This window comes from Oncorhynchus mykiss, chromosome 10 (assembly GCF_013265735.2).
Source record: "Oncorhynchus mykiss isolate Arlee chromosome 10, USDA_OmykA_1.1, whole genome shotgun sequence".
NCBI classification, from domain to species: Eukaryota; Metazoa; Chordata; class Actinopteri; order Salmoniformes; family Salmonidae; genus Oncorhynchus; species Oncorhynchus mykiss.
The window spans coordinates 49,364,391-49,376,966 of NC_048574.1; the positions used below are offsets into that span (position 1 = coordinate 49,364,391).

Genomic DNA, 12,576 nt, shown 5'->3' on the forward strand with positions numbered 1-12,576 from the left:
TTATGCGTATGCATTTCATATTTCTTCCGTAACAAATAAGACAATTTAGCGCGAAACATATAGGTCAATTCCCACAAGTGTAAAGAGTTAAGTAAATAGGGGGGAGGACATAAACAATGTGAAAACGAGGCAAAAAAAAAAAAAAAAAAAAAAAAAGCTTTTGGTTGGATCAACTGTTCCAGCTACCACTTCTAAGGAAAAGCACAACCACGTCATCCTTCAGAACGCAGAAGTCAAACTGTGTCCTATATCAGACATCACCACAAAGTCTGCGGTCTCCATATGAATTTGAATTATCTTGTGGAGAGCTGGCAACTGCCACCCGTGAAAACAGACACTGCAAAACTTCAGACGAGATCGTGCAGAGAAATGCGATCAGCCGCTGTAACAAACAGAAGTAAAAAAAAAAAATAAAAAAAAAATGGTACTAAGAGTGCCAATGCCTTCTGATAGCATCTAAATCTGTTTGACTGAGGAGCATGAAATCCCAGCGCTGAACTTTTATCTATCGCACAAAGGAATTTCTTAGTTTTCTGTGCCTTTTAATATGATATGCCATGAATGTAGAGCACCATAATAACTACTAGAGTGTGTCATCTTTACTATGGTAGGACTGAAAAACTAAATGAAATCCCTAGGTTCTTACACCGTTGTCCTCACTTGCTTATTAATTGGCAATAAAAGTCAGCCACAAACACAACGCTGTTTAACTGCCTTCAATGCAGCCATTCGTTTAACGCAGTCACTATTCTTGCTTGCTAAATACTGCAATTTCTTATTTTTATGCACAGATTGAGGCTGTTCTAAAAAGGTGTACCATGAAATGGCCCATGGAGAAGCAATTTTCAAAAAGGACAAGAAAAGCCACTGAATATAAAACCAATATCCATTCAAATGCTGTGAGACACAGAATCATTTTTTTCTCCCCAGGTCATCAGCCACCCAATTGGATATCAATCAATGTGGCATTGGGTTGGTAGTTACCTCTGGGTCTGAGGCAGGGTTAAAACAAAGCATTAGCAAATCTGAAAAGGCCTAGACCAGCACAATATGGAGAGGGTCAGGGAAGTGTAATCCTAAATATCTAATCCTGTTTATCTAGACGAGAGCAAAATGCGCAAACAAGCGGCAGATGAAGAGACAGACAAGAGCCGAGTCAGTGGCCACAACCTGGTGTCCAACATGGGACACCTGCATAGATGGATCCAGAACATTTCCAGTAAACACAATTAATCCATTTGAACTCTAAAAGGATTCCATGGGAACCAGTGAATAACATTTGTTCATTATAAGCCTACAGAGAGAACATACAGTGCCTTCAGAAAGTTCCACATTTTGTTGGTGTTTCAGCTTGAATTCAAAATGGATGAAAACTTTTTCCTCACCCATTCTATTTGCACACAATACCCCATAATGACAAAGTGAAAAGCATTTTTTTAGACATTTTGGCAAAAGATTTTGAAAATGAAAATACAACAAAATATCTAATTTACATAAATATTCACACCACCGAGTCAATACGTGTTAGAATCACCTTAGGTAGCGATGAAAGCTGTGAGTCTTTCTGGGTAAGTCTCTAAGAGCTTTGCACACCTGGATTGGGCAATATTTGCACATTATAATTTCAAACAATTCTTCAAGATCTGACAAGTTGGTTGTTGATCATTGCTAGACGACCATTTTCAAGTCTTGGCCATAGGCTTCCAAGCCGATTTAAGTCAAAACTGTAACTAGGCCACTCAGGAACATTGTGTGTCCTCTTGATAAGCAACTCCAGTGTATATTTGGCCTTGTGTTTTAAGTTATTGTCCTGCTGAAAGGTGAATTTGTCTCCCAGTGTCTATTGGAAAGCAGACTGAACCATGTTTTCCTCTAGGATTTTGCCGTCTATCACTGTTGATGGGTATCCTATCACATGCTTAAAAATATGAAGAGTGGTACCCAGTAATGTGTTGTCTTGGATTTGCTCCAAAAATAACTGTTTTCGGGACATAAAGTTAATTTCTTTGCCACATTTCTTGCAGTTTTACTTTTGTGCCTTATAGAAAACAGGATGCATGTTTTGGAATATTCTGTACAGGCTTCATTCATTTCACTCTATCATTTAGGTTAGTATTGTGGAGTAACTACCATGTTGTTGATCCATCCTCAGTGTTCTCCTATCACAGCCATTCAACTCTGTAACTGCTTTAAAGTCACCATTGGCCTCATGGTGAGCGGTTTCCTTCTTCTCCGGCAACTGAGTTAGGAAGGACACCTGTATCTTTGTCTTGACTGGGTGTACTGATACACCATCCAAAATGAAATTAACAACTTCACCATGCTCAAAGGGATATTCAATGTCACCTTTACGTTTTATTTTTAATTTTTAACCCATCTACCAATAGGTGCCCTGTTTTGCCAGGCATTGGATAACCTCCCTGGTCTTTGCAGTTGCAATTCACTGCTGGACTGAGGGACCTTACAGAGAATTGTTTGTGTTGGGTACAGAGATGAGGTAGTCATTCAAAAATCATGTTAAACACCATTATTACAGAGTCCATTCTACTTATTATGTGACGTGTTAGGCAAATCTTTTGTCCTGAACTTATTTAGGCGTGCCATAACAAAGGTGTTGAATACTTGATTCAAGACAATACAGCTTATCATTTAATTAACCTGTAAACATTTCTAAAAACACAATTCCACTTGGGACATTGTAGGTTATTGTGTGTAGGCCAGTGACACAAAATCTCAATTTAATCCATTTTCATTTCAGGCTGTGACACAACCAAATGTGTAAAAAGTCAAGGCGTGCGAGTACTTTCTGAAGGAACTGTAAGTGCCTAGCCTCCATAAGACCAATCAATCCCTTTTCTCCGCAATGGAGCTACTCTGCAGGAAAGCATCAGCCACAGTACCTTGTGAAGCGCGTCTGGAGAGCTCTATCCTCCCATGTCCACCTCTGCACCTTCGAGGGCCCTCCAGCAGCCTGTGTGTGCCCCTGCCAGGCCAGTCTCTGTTCGTGCTCCACTCTCCAAGCTAATGCTGCTGCCTACCTCCACAGGCGCTCTGCTCTACTCTCTGAGCTTTAGCACCACTTCACCACCAGCCTCACTAAGCTGGGCTCTGAGCTCACACACACGCGCTGCTTACATCTGGTGACAAACACACACAGTCCGCCAGCCCAGCACACACTGTACCACCAATAGTGGTGCACGGGTCAGCTGTTTGTTCACCCGCCTGCAATTGCTAATAACCCACCCATAACCGGGCGACGATTTGTGATAGTGAAAATCTTGAGACCCGGACACTAACTGCGAATAGAGAAAAGGGACTGTATTCTACAGTCAGATGGCAGAACGATTTTTGACAGAGGATGCAGGATTTATTTTTGCCTGATTTAGATATGTATCCGTTTATCATTTTAAACATTTTGGTATGCTATTTGTTAGTCATCTTGCCTAGAATTAGGAACATGCCATTTCTCTTCTGTCATTACAAGTTGCCCTAGAATACTAAATAAACACTTTGCTCACCAGAATGATGTCATAAATCGATAAATTAATGCTTCAATCTAGTTGACATCGGTAAAGTTCTGTCCTCTCTGCTTCTTTTGCGGAGCAAAGACGTTTAGGGACTGGGGAGAAAATGCAGCAATAATAATAATAATAATAATAATAATAATAATAATAATAATAATAATAATAATAATAATAATAATAATAAATATTGTGTCGACTAAATAATATATATATAAGATTTGCTGCCCAAAATGATATCCGTTTTACCGGTTGTAAGGAAATAGAAAGCTTTGAAAACGACCCAACATGTTTCTAATAAGACTTCAGTTTGGCTTGGATACATATTTTATGTGGTTTAAACACACACACACACAAAAAAAAAAAAAAAAAAAAAAAAAATTGGCTTTTATGATGCGGATAAAACAGCACCTCTACAGGTGGTATCTAACTGTGCATTCCCTTTCTCTCGAGATGCTGAAAGAAAGAAATACAATTTTTGCCTACATTTGGTGTATAATTGTACTACAAGGAATGCTTAATTCTGTTGGAGTGAATATTAAGGTTATGTGAGAGGTTATAGACCTACAGTCAGTGTCCAGATGTACCCATCTAAACAGTAGGCTACAGTTCCCTTGATGTGCCAAAAGGGCTATTTGAAGTCCCCATCTTGTGACAAGTCAAACTTTGTATCGCGCCTCACAAATCATCACACATATCACTGATATCAACCTTTTTTTGTACCACTTCACCAAATCTAGCCCAAACATGACTTACCCTTCTTTATTTTCAACTCTCCGTTTCGCAGCTTTCCTGTTATTGAATTCAACTCCGACGTTGATCCGCGGAGGCTAAAAAGGACAAATGTTAACTTTCTCTTCCCATTCCCAAAAGCGTTTGGCGTTAGTCTGTAGGCTACTTGGCACACGTACATTAAGGCCCTAAAGCAATGTTGTTTTTTTAAAAGGTATCGTTTTCTCTTTATTCTATCTGCCCGCCACCCATCCACACAAATATGGCACGACCCAAAACCTGGCCCCGTGGATATACAGTTACCGCGGGAACTGCAGGTTATGAGTCAACCCACGCGTCAATAAGCACCACGAATGCTCTTTCCGGTCCCTCTGCCAACCCTTAGAGAGGACTTGCTTGGACAGAGGAGCGGGTTCACCCCCCCCCCCTCCCCCACAGCATGGCCAGTGTTTGGTGTGAGCGGAGAGCCCACCCCGCTGCTTATCTAATGTGTGTTAATCTCCTGTCATTGGGACGGTGCTAACCCGGTGAGCTGTACCCCTGACATAACCCCCCCTATGGACTGACTCCGGTGTGAGGGTAAGGGGATTACTGCCCATTTGGAGGTGTCCTGTTTGTCTCCTGAAATGAAAAAGAAAGTAGGGCAGGGGACAGGGGAAAACGTCTGTGTTTTCAGCGATAAAGACTGGGGGGGAGGGGGGTTTGGGTCTAAATCCAATATGATACACCACTGCACGCTTGTGCAATGTAGTTCACTTTGAATGCTCTACTGAAACAGCACAAATATGAAACATGAAAAAGAGACCGTAAACTGAAAACAGCCTTTCCATAACTGCTAAGCACTCGTCAGAATTCCAGTGGCATTCAACAACCACTTGGCTGTCATAAAATGCATAATTGAATTGGGCCGCACTCAATCCATCTGTGACCATGATGAAATATCGCGCCCACAGATGGCCTGACAAGCAGACAGACAGACAGACCGATCCCAACTACTGCTGCGGCTAGAGACGGATGTAGCAAATGTGGTTCCAGCACGCAGTCACACTCCGATAAAGCACTACGGCGGAACCAAAAAGGTAGGAGGCTAAATCAGCTCCGGTGGGTACAACCGATCCACCTGCTGCTGTGGCGCTCAGGTCTCCAGTCAATCTAAGAGGAGTGTTGACGTGATGTCCACTCGTGGCACTCCTAAACGCAACCACTACAACAGGTTGAGAGCAACAACAACAAAACACAAAGGGCCAACTCTTGTTCTTTCAAATTCCATTTTCGTTTTGAAAAGAAAGAAGAATACAGCGTTCCACTGGAATTTCGCTGTGGGATAGTTGTATTGTTGAGTTAGAAAACATCCCATCCTGCAGTGCGCAACGAAGAGGCGGTGCTGCCGCCACTTCAAATGCCTTATACCTTACCTACCTGGTGTGCAGTGATCATTTCTGTCTGTCACCTCAATTAGGGCGATATGGCCTTAAAAAAAAACATCTACATTTTAAAAATTTTATTATGACAGGTTCACAATATACAATACCAGGCAAACGTTTCGACACACCTAATCACAAAAGGATTTTTCTTTATCTTTACTATTTTCTACATTGTAGAATAATAGTTTAAACATCAAAATGAGGAACACATATGGAATCATGTAGTAAACAAAAAAAAAAGTGTTCAATAAAAATCTATTTTATATTTCAGATTCTTCAAAGTAGCCACCCTTTGCCTTGATGACAGTCGGCATTCTCTCAACCAGCTTCATGACGTAGTCACCTGGAATGTATTTCAATTAAGAGTTAAATGTTAATTTGTGGAATTTTTTTCCTTCTTAATGCGTTTGAGCCAATCAATCAGTTATGTTGTAAAAAGGTAGGGGTGGTATACAGAAGATGAGTCCAAATTTCAGATGTTTGGTTCCAACCACCGTGTCTTTGTGAGACGCAGTGTAGGTGAATGGATGATCTTCGCATGAGTGGTTCCCACCGTGAAGCATGGAGAAAGTGTGATGGCTCTTTGCTGGTGACACTGTCTGTGATTTATTTTGAATTACAGGCACACTTAACCTGCATGGCTACCACAGCACTCAGCAGCGATACGCCATCCCATCTGGTTTGCGCTTAGTGGAACGATCATTTGTTTTTCAACAGGACAATGACCCAACACTTCCAGGCTGTGTAAGGGCTACTTGACCAAGAAGGAGAGCTGCATCAGATGATCTGGCCTCCACAATTACCCAACCTCAACCCAATTGAGATGGTTTGGGATGAGTTGGAAGGCAGAGTGATGGAAAAGCAGGCAACAAGTGCTCAGCATTTGTGGGAACTACTTCAAGACTGTTGGAAAGGCATTCCAGGTGAAGCTGATTGAGAGTGTGCGTCATACCCAAGAAGACTCAAGGCTGTAATTGCTACCAAAGGCGCTTCAAAAAAGTACGGAGTAAAGGGTCTGAATACTTATGTAAATGTGATCTTTTTTTTTTTTTTTTTATACATTTGAAAAAAAATCTAATAACACAATTTTTGCTTTGCATTATGGGTCATTGTGTGTAGATTGAGGATACCCCCCCCCACCTCCTCCAATTTAATCAATTTTAGAATAAGGATGTAACGTAACAAAATATGGAAAAAGGGGTCTACTTTCCAAATGCACTGTATATGCTACATCTTCCAAATCAAATGAGCTAAAACAAATAAAAAAAGTTCATATTGTTTTGTGTGACTACTGCGGCAGTGATGAAACAGAAATAGAGACACGTTCTAATTAAGCGAGGCGTCAAAGCGGACAACACGCATGCCCGACTTCGGTTGGGTCATTATAATTCAAAACAATGCATTCTAAAAATAAATTGCACATGCCTCGCGTTTGGTGAGTTTAGGCCATAATTCGGCCAGTCCTAACCTCAATTAAAAGTCATAGCAGAGTAAGCAGAAGTGCTCCCTTTTCTCACTTTCTTCCTGTCCAACCCTTAGAAGACCATGCGCATAAAGCAAAGCTAAACGGGTTTACATGCATCTTTTTTTGCTGTCAAAGTCAGTGGTTCGAGCTCAAGGGTGGGCAATAATTTTGGTCGAGGGTCAACATCAAGACTTTGAAATTCAACAGAGGGCCACTGTTTATTTTTGGGGGACTGGTTTGTTCGTCAAACATCTGTTTGCGGGCCATCACTTCCCTTATCTGTATGTAAAACATGCTGACCCTCATCTCCATCCACTGTCTCTGTCAAAAGTATTCCCCTAGGAGCGAAAACCGAGGCAATTACTTAGGGAACAGCAATAGGAACCATTTAGCCATTCTGTGTCCAATTTTTAACTGGCTAAACTGATTATGGAAACACAACGCCAGAGCTATTACCATAAATCAAGCGAGGACTGGAACATGACTGTCTCAGACAGACACAAATCTACATTCTTCACTGGTTTACTAAAAGTGGGATGTATATTTCTTCCCCAGCCTTCAGAAATATATTGGGAGGCGATTTATTTGAATTTGTTATTTTGTTAAGTGCATTTTTTTGTATTCTTTTAAAAACTTTTTACAAATTTTTATCAGGAATTGTTCCTTTAAAGTTGTATTAACTTCAGTCTGTGATTCCTGTGGGAGTACCCTTGGATGTTGGAGGATCACACAAGACATACCACGTTACTGGGGATAATTGGAAGCGGTGAGCAAATACTAGTATGTATGAACAGGGTAGCCATTCTGCGCCAAGCCCAGATGCTTGGGAGCACCTTCGTCCCCCTTCTTCTTAATTAGGCTGCACAACACGGCAAAAGGGCGCTATTTATAGCTGCTTTAACAACTGACAGATATCACCCAGAGACAGAGGCAGGCTGGGGAAACACACAAATCTTACCTTTATTAGAGGACACTGCCACTTTTTTTTTTTGCTATGGCCTCTGAATTTGAGAGAGATTCAGGCTACGGTCATCGGAGTTGTGGCAAGTCACACCTAAAATCTTATTTTCAGAGAGGTTGGGAGGATAAAGTCTATCTGCCTTTGTTAACCAATGACAAGACTGCACTATCCAGCATGCAGTGGCATTTCTACACACCCGGACCAGTATGAGATAAAAGGTCTTTAAATGGTTCGTTCATAATCCCTATAATGACACCCTAGACATTGCTGTGCCCTTGACCCGCCTGGATTACGACGCACAACAACTCATTAAAACAGCTTCTATCTGGCTGAGACCAGCCAGCCAGCCATCTGAGTGATGCCAGGTAGGGCCCCCCCAGAGGACGATGTATACATACACACAAAACTAAACTTATCCTGATCCCATAGCTTCACATCCTGCTCTATTGATTGGAACCAACTGCACAAACAGCACACGCATACATGCCTTTTCTTTACCCATGTTGGGGGTTTTGTTTAAATAAGCCTAAGGGAGCCATCTGTTCCATTACCGGCGATTAGACCAGGGCTAACATGATTGTTTAAGTCGTCAGCATGCTTTCAGTTGGGCTGCCGGCTAGCTGAAGTTGGCTAGGCGAACCAAACGAGTGTGCTCGCATACTCCCTTAAGACCTTTCGCTTAAAAAAAAAAAGAAAGAGATAGTACCGTTTTCCCATTTTGAGACGCCGTAGCCAGGATGCACATCCTCAAAATAGTCAAGAATTCATCTAATATGCACGAACTCTATCGAACTGTTTCGGCTGGGAAGCATGCGGACTCCTTAAGTGGATTGCTCGGAGCATGGGTGTGCAGATATGTCCGTTATGCGAGACACAACCGGATGTCTAAACAAAAACCCTTTTAAGAAACTCAAAACCTCCCCTGGTTCATTTGCCCACTACCTCAGTTAATCAGGTTGCTTCCTGAAAGAAAAGAGGATCTGAGACAATAGCACTGTATTAAATCATGGCAGAGGATGCAGATCTGTAGGTAGCCGCCACGTCCCGCCACCCTGGATCCCTTTTCCCCAAATCTGAAGATCCGAATCACAATCTGCGTTTTGGTGTTTCAAAACCTCTACTTTACGCACCAATTGTTGTGGTCACCCTCCCTTCCCATTTCTGTAATTGTTTTGTGATAATTCTTCAGGTTTTACCAGTGAAACACCCATGTAGCATCTACATACCAACCATTTGATCTCAATCAGTTTCATGGGGATATGCATTTAGGTTTGGAGTTAGTGTTATTTTGAATTATGTACAGTGAACAAATATTTTTAGCAAATGGTGTTAAACTATAGCATAGCCTACCTGTGTTTAGTTGCAATCAATGCACATCATTTGTCTAGTGGAGCAATCCAGAGCCACTCCGTGAAATTAATATGCTTAACTTTCTCCTCTGAACTGTTTGTATTGTTTTAATTTCCAGTTAACCTCTAGAAGCTAGGGGGCACTATTTTTATGTTTGGAAAAATAACACTCGGTCGATATATTATCGAATATATATTTTAAAAACTACCTGAGGAATGATTATAAAAAATGCTCAACATGTTTCTGTGGACATTATGAAGACTATTTGGAATTTCCGTCTGCGTTGTCGTGACCGCTCTGTCCTGTGGATTTCTGAACATAACGCGACAAACGGAGGTATTTCGGCTATAAAAAAATTCATCTTTATGGAACAAAAGGAACATTTGTTGTGTAACTGGGAGTCTCGTGAGTGAAAACATCCGAAGATCAAAATGGTAAACGGTTCATTTGATTGCTTCTGATTTTCGTGACCAAGCTTCCTGATGCTAAGTGTACATAATGCTATGCTAGGCTATCGATAAACTTATAAACGCTTGGATTGCTTTCACTGTAAAGCATAATTTCAAAATCTGAGACGACAGGTGGATTAACAAAAGGCTAAGCTGTGTTTTGCAAAATTGCACTTGTGTTTTCATGAATATGAATATTTTTTAGTAATATTATTTGACTGTTGCGCTATGCTATTCAGCGGTTGCTGACGAAAATGATCCCGCGACAGGGATGGGTAGCGTCAAGAAGTTAATTAATCAGCTCCCCTCTACATCAGAGGCAGCCATCATCAGCTGTAGTTTGATGTGGAATTAAGCTTTGGTTTTCCACAAACTTTTCAGTGGGAGAAGCAAACATACAACCGAGGCCTCTGTGGGAGTTCAGCGATAAGGAACCGATTTCTGTGGAAAAGGGCTAGGAAGGAATGCAGTCCGGAGAACACACCCATACTAGCTTGGATGTGTGTCCGCTGTAAGGCTAGAAGGTGAGAATTATAGAAAGCATGTTGCTCATCCCACTGTCCCCCCCTCTGAACTTCAGCAGAGAGCCAATTTACAAAATCTATTTTGGTCCCAGCTGGCACCCGCACTTCCTCATTAATCTTAATTTCAGAGAGGTGGAAGAACAGACATCACCAGATACTGGTAACCTTGTTAAACCACCATGAAAAACAGCAGACAAATACAAAAATATGTTCCAAGATGACACTCAATTCATTCTAGAAGAACGTGTGCATTATTTAACCCGGGGCAGGATATTAATATACATTTTAATATACATTTTAAAATGAAAAGAGGGTGTGTGCGCGCACCTCTATCGAGAGTCCTGCTACAGGAAAACATCCACAGCACTAGTGTTTGTCAGCTTCCATATCCCCATTAGCTGTAGACAATGAACAGGCAGTGAACAGACGAGAGAGCGTGAGGAGGAAGTATACTATACTAGGACCAGAAGACAGAGGTTGGTAAAGGTTTAAGAGAAAGGGAATTAAGCTAAGGGACGGCAAGATTGACACATCGTCTCGTCGTGATCCAAGCGTATAGGAGGCAGAGTTTACTCAAATGGATTGTAAAGGAAAGCAATAGGATTTGCCTTCCCAGAGATTTATCACGAGCACTACCAATTAAAACGTCAGGAGCTCTCACAGCCATTGATCTTTCACAGGAGAAATCTTTTGTTACACCTTCATTGATGCATACAGTGAATTCGGGAAGTGTACAGACCCATTGACTTTTTCCACATTTTGTTATGCTACAGCCTTATTCTACAATTGATTTTTTTTTTTTAAATAATCCTCGATCTACACACGATATCCCATGACGAATGTATTACAAACAAAAAACAAATACCTTATTTACATAAGTATTCAGACCCTTTGCTATGAGACTCGAAATTGAGCTCAGGTGGATCCTGTTTCCATTGATCGTCCTTGAGATGTTTCTACAACTTGGAGTACACCTGTGGTAAATGCAATTGATTGAACATGATTTGGAAAGGCAAACACCTGTCTATATAAGGTCCCACAGTTGACAGTGCTTGTCAGAGCAAAAACCAAGCAATGAGGTCAAACGAATTGTCTGTAGAGCTCCGAGACAGGATTGTGTAGAGGCACAGGGAGGTGACCAAGAACCCGATTGTCACTCTGAAAGAGCTCTAGAGGTCCTCTGTGGAGATGGGAGAACCTTCCAGAAGGACATCCATCGGTGAAGCATGGTGCTGGCAGCATCATGCCGTGGGGATGTTTTTCAGCGGCAGGGATTGGGAGACTAGTCAGGATCGAGGGAAAGATTAATAGAGCAAAGTACAGAGAGATCATTGAGGAAAACGTGCTCCAGAGCACTCAGGACCTCAGTCTGAGGTGAAGGTTCACCTTCCAACAGGACAATGACCCTAAGCACACAGTCAAGACGATGCAGGACTGGCTTCGGGACAAGTCTCTGAATGTCCTTGAGCGGCCCAGCCAGAGCCCAGAGTTGAAGCAGATCTAACATCTCTGGAGTGACCTGAAAATAGCTGTGCAGTGACGTTCCCCGCCCAACCTGACAGTGCTCGAGAGGATCTGCAGAGAAGAATGGGAGAAACTGCAAATACAGACGTGCTAAGCTTGTAGCCCCATGCCCAAGACGACCCAAGGTTGTAATCCCTGCCAAAGTCGCTTTAACAAAGTATTTAGTAAAGGGTCTGAATACTTATGTAAATATGTTTATTTTTTTAATAAAATTAGCTATTTTTCTTAATCCATTTTAGAATAAGGCTGTAACGTAAAAAATACATAAAAATAAAAAAGGGGGACAAAAGTGAAGGGGTCTGAATACTTTTTGAATGGCCTATGTTTACAGAGTACTGCAGCTGGGGGAAACAAACAACTGCAGACAACTTAGTCTACCGTTGAAACCTCGGCTCAGTTCTCTGAAAATGCCGTCACACTCGCACACACCGCCACCCCCTAAAAAAAAAGTGCCACATTGAGCGCCAATAGCCCTCACACTGCGCCTGTAGATTTGCAACAGTGGAAAACCAATTTGTGCTGACAAGCACAGCAACACAGATGAATTAAGATGAGTTGAGAGGTTATTAGAATCGGCCCATCTGTGGCATCGGTTCAACAAACACAGACTTAAGAAGCAATTAAAT

General features: G+C 41.7%; 1 protein-coding gene across 2 annotated transcripts in view; it reads right to left on the reverse strand.

Annotated features, from left to right (window-relative positions):
• LOC110534188 (bifunctional heparan sulfate N-deacetylase/N-sulfotransferase 1) overlaps nucleotides 1-12,576 on the reverse strand; it is a 106,545-nt gene that overhangs the window by 45,793 nt on the left and 48,176 nt on the right. Inside the window, exon 1 of one of the 2 annotated variants that reach the window (XM_036933299.1) lies at nucleotides 2,901-3,055. The exons of the other annotated variant lie outside the window; for it this stretch is intronic. The gene's annotated coding sequence lies outside the window, so the exon portion shown is untranslated. Of the gene's footprint in view, nucleotides 1-2,900; nucleotides 3,056-12,576 lie in introns of those variants that run through there. 2 annotated transcript variants of the gene reach the window in all.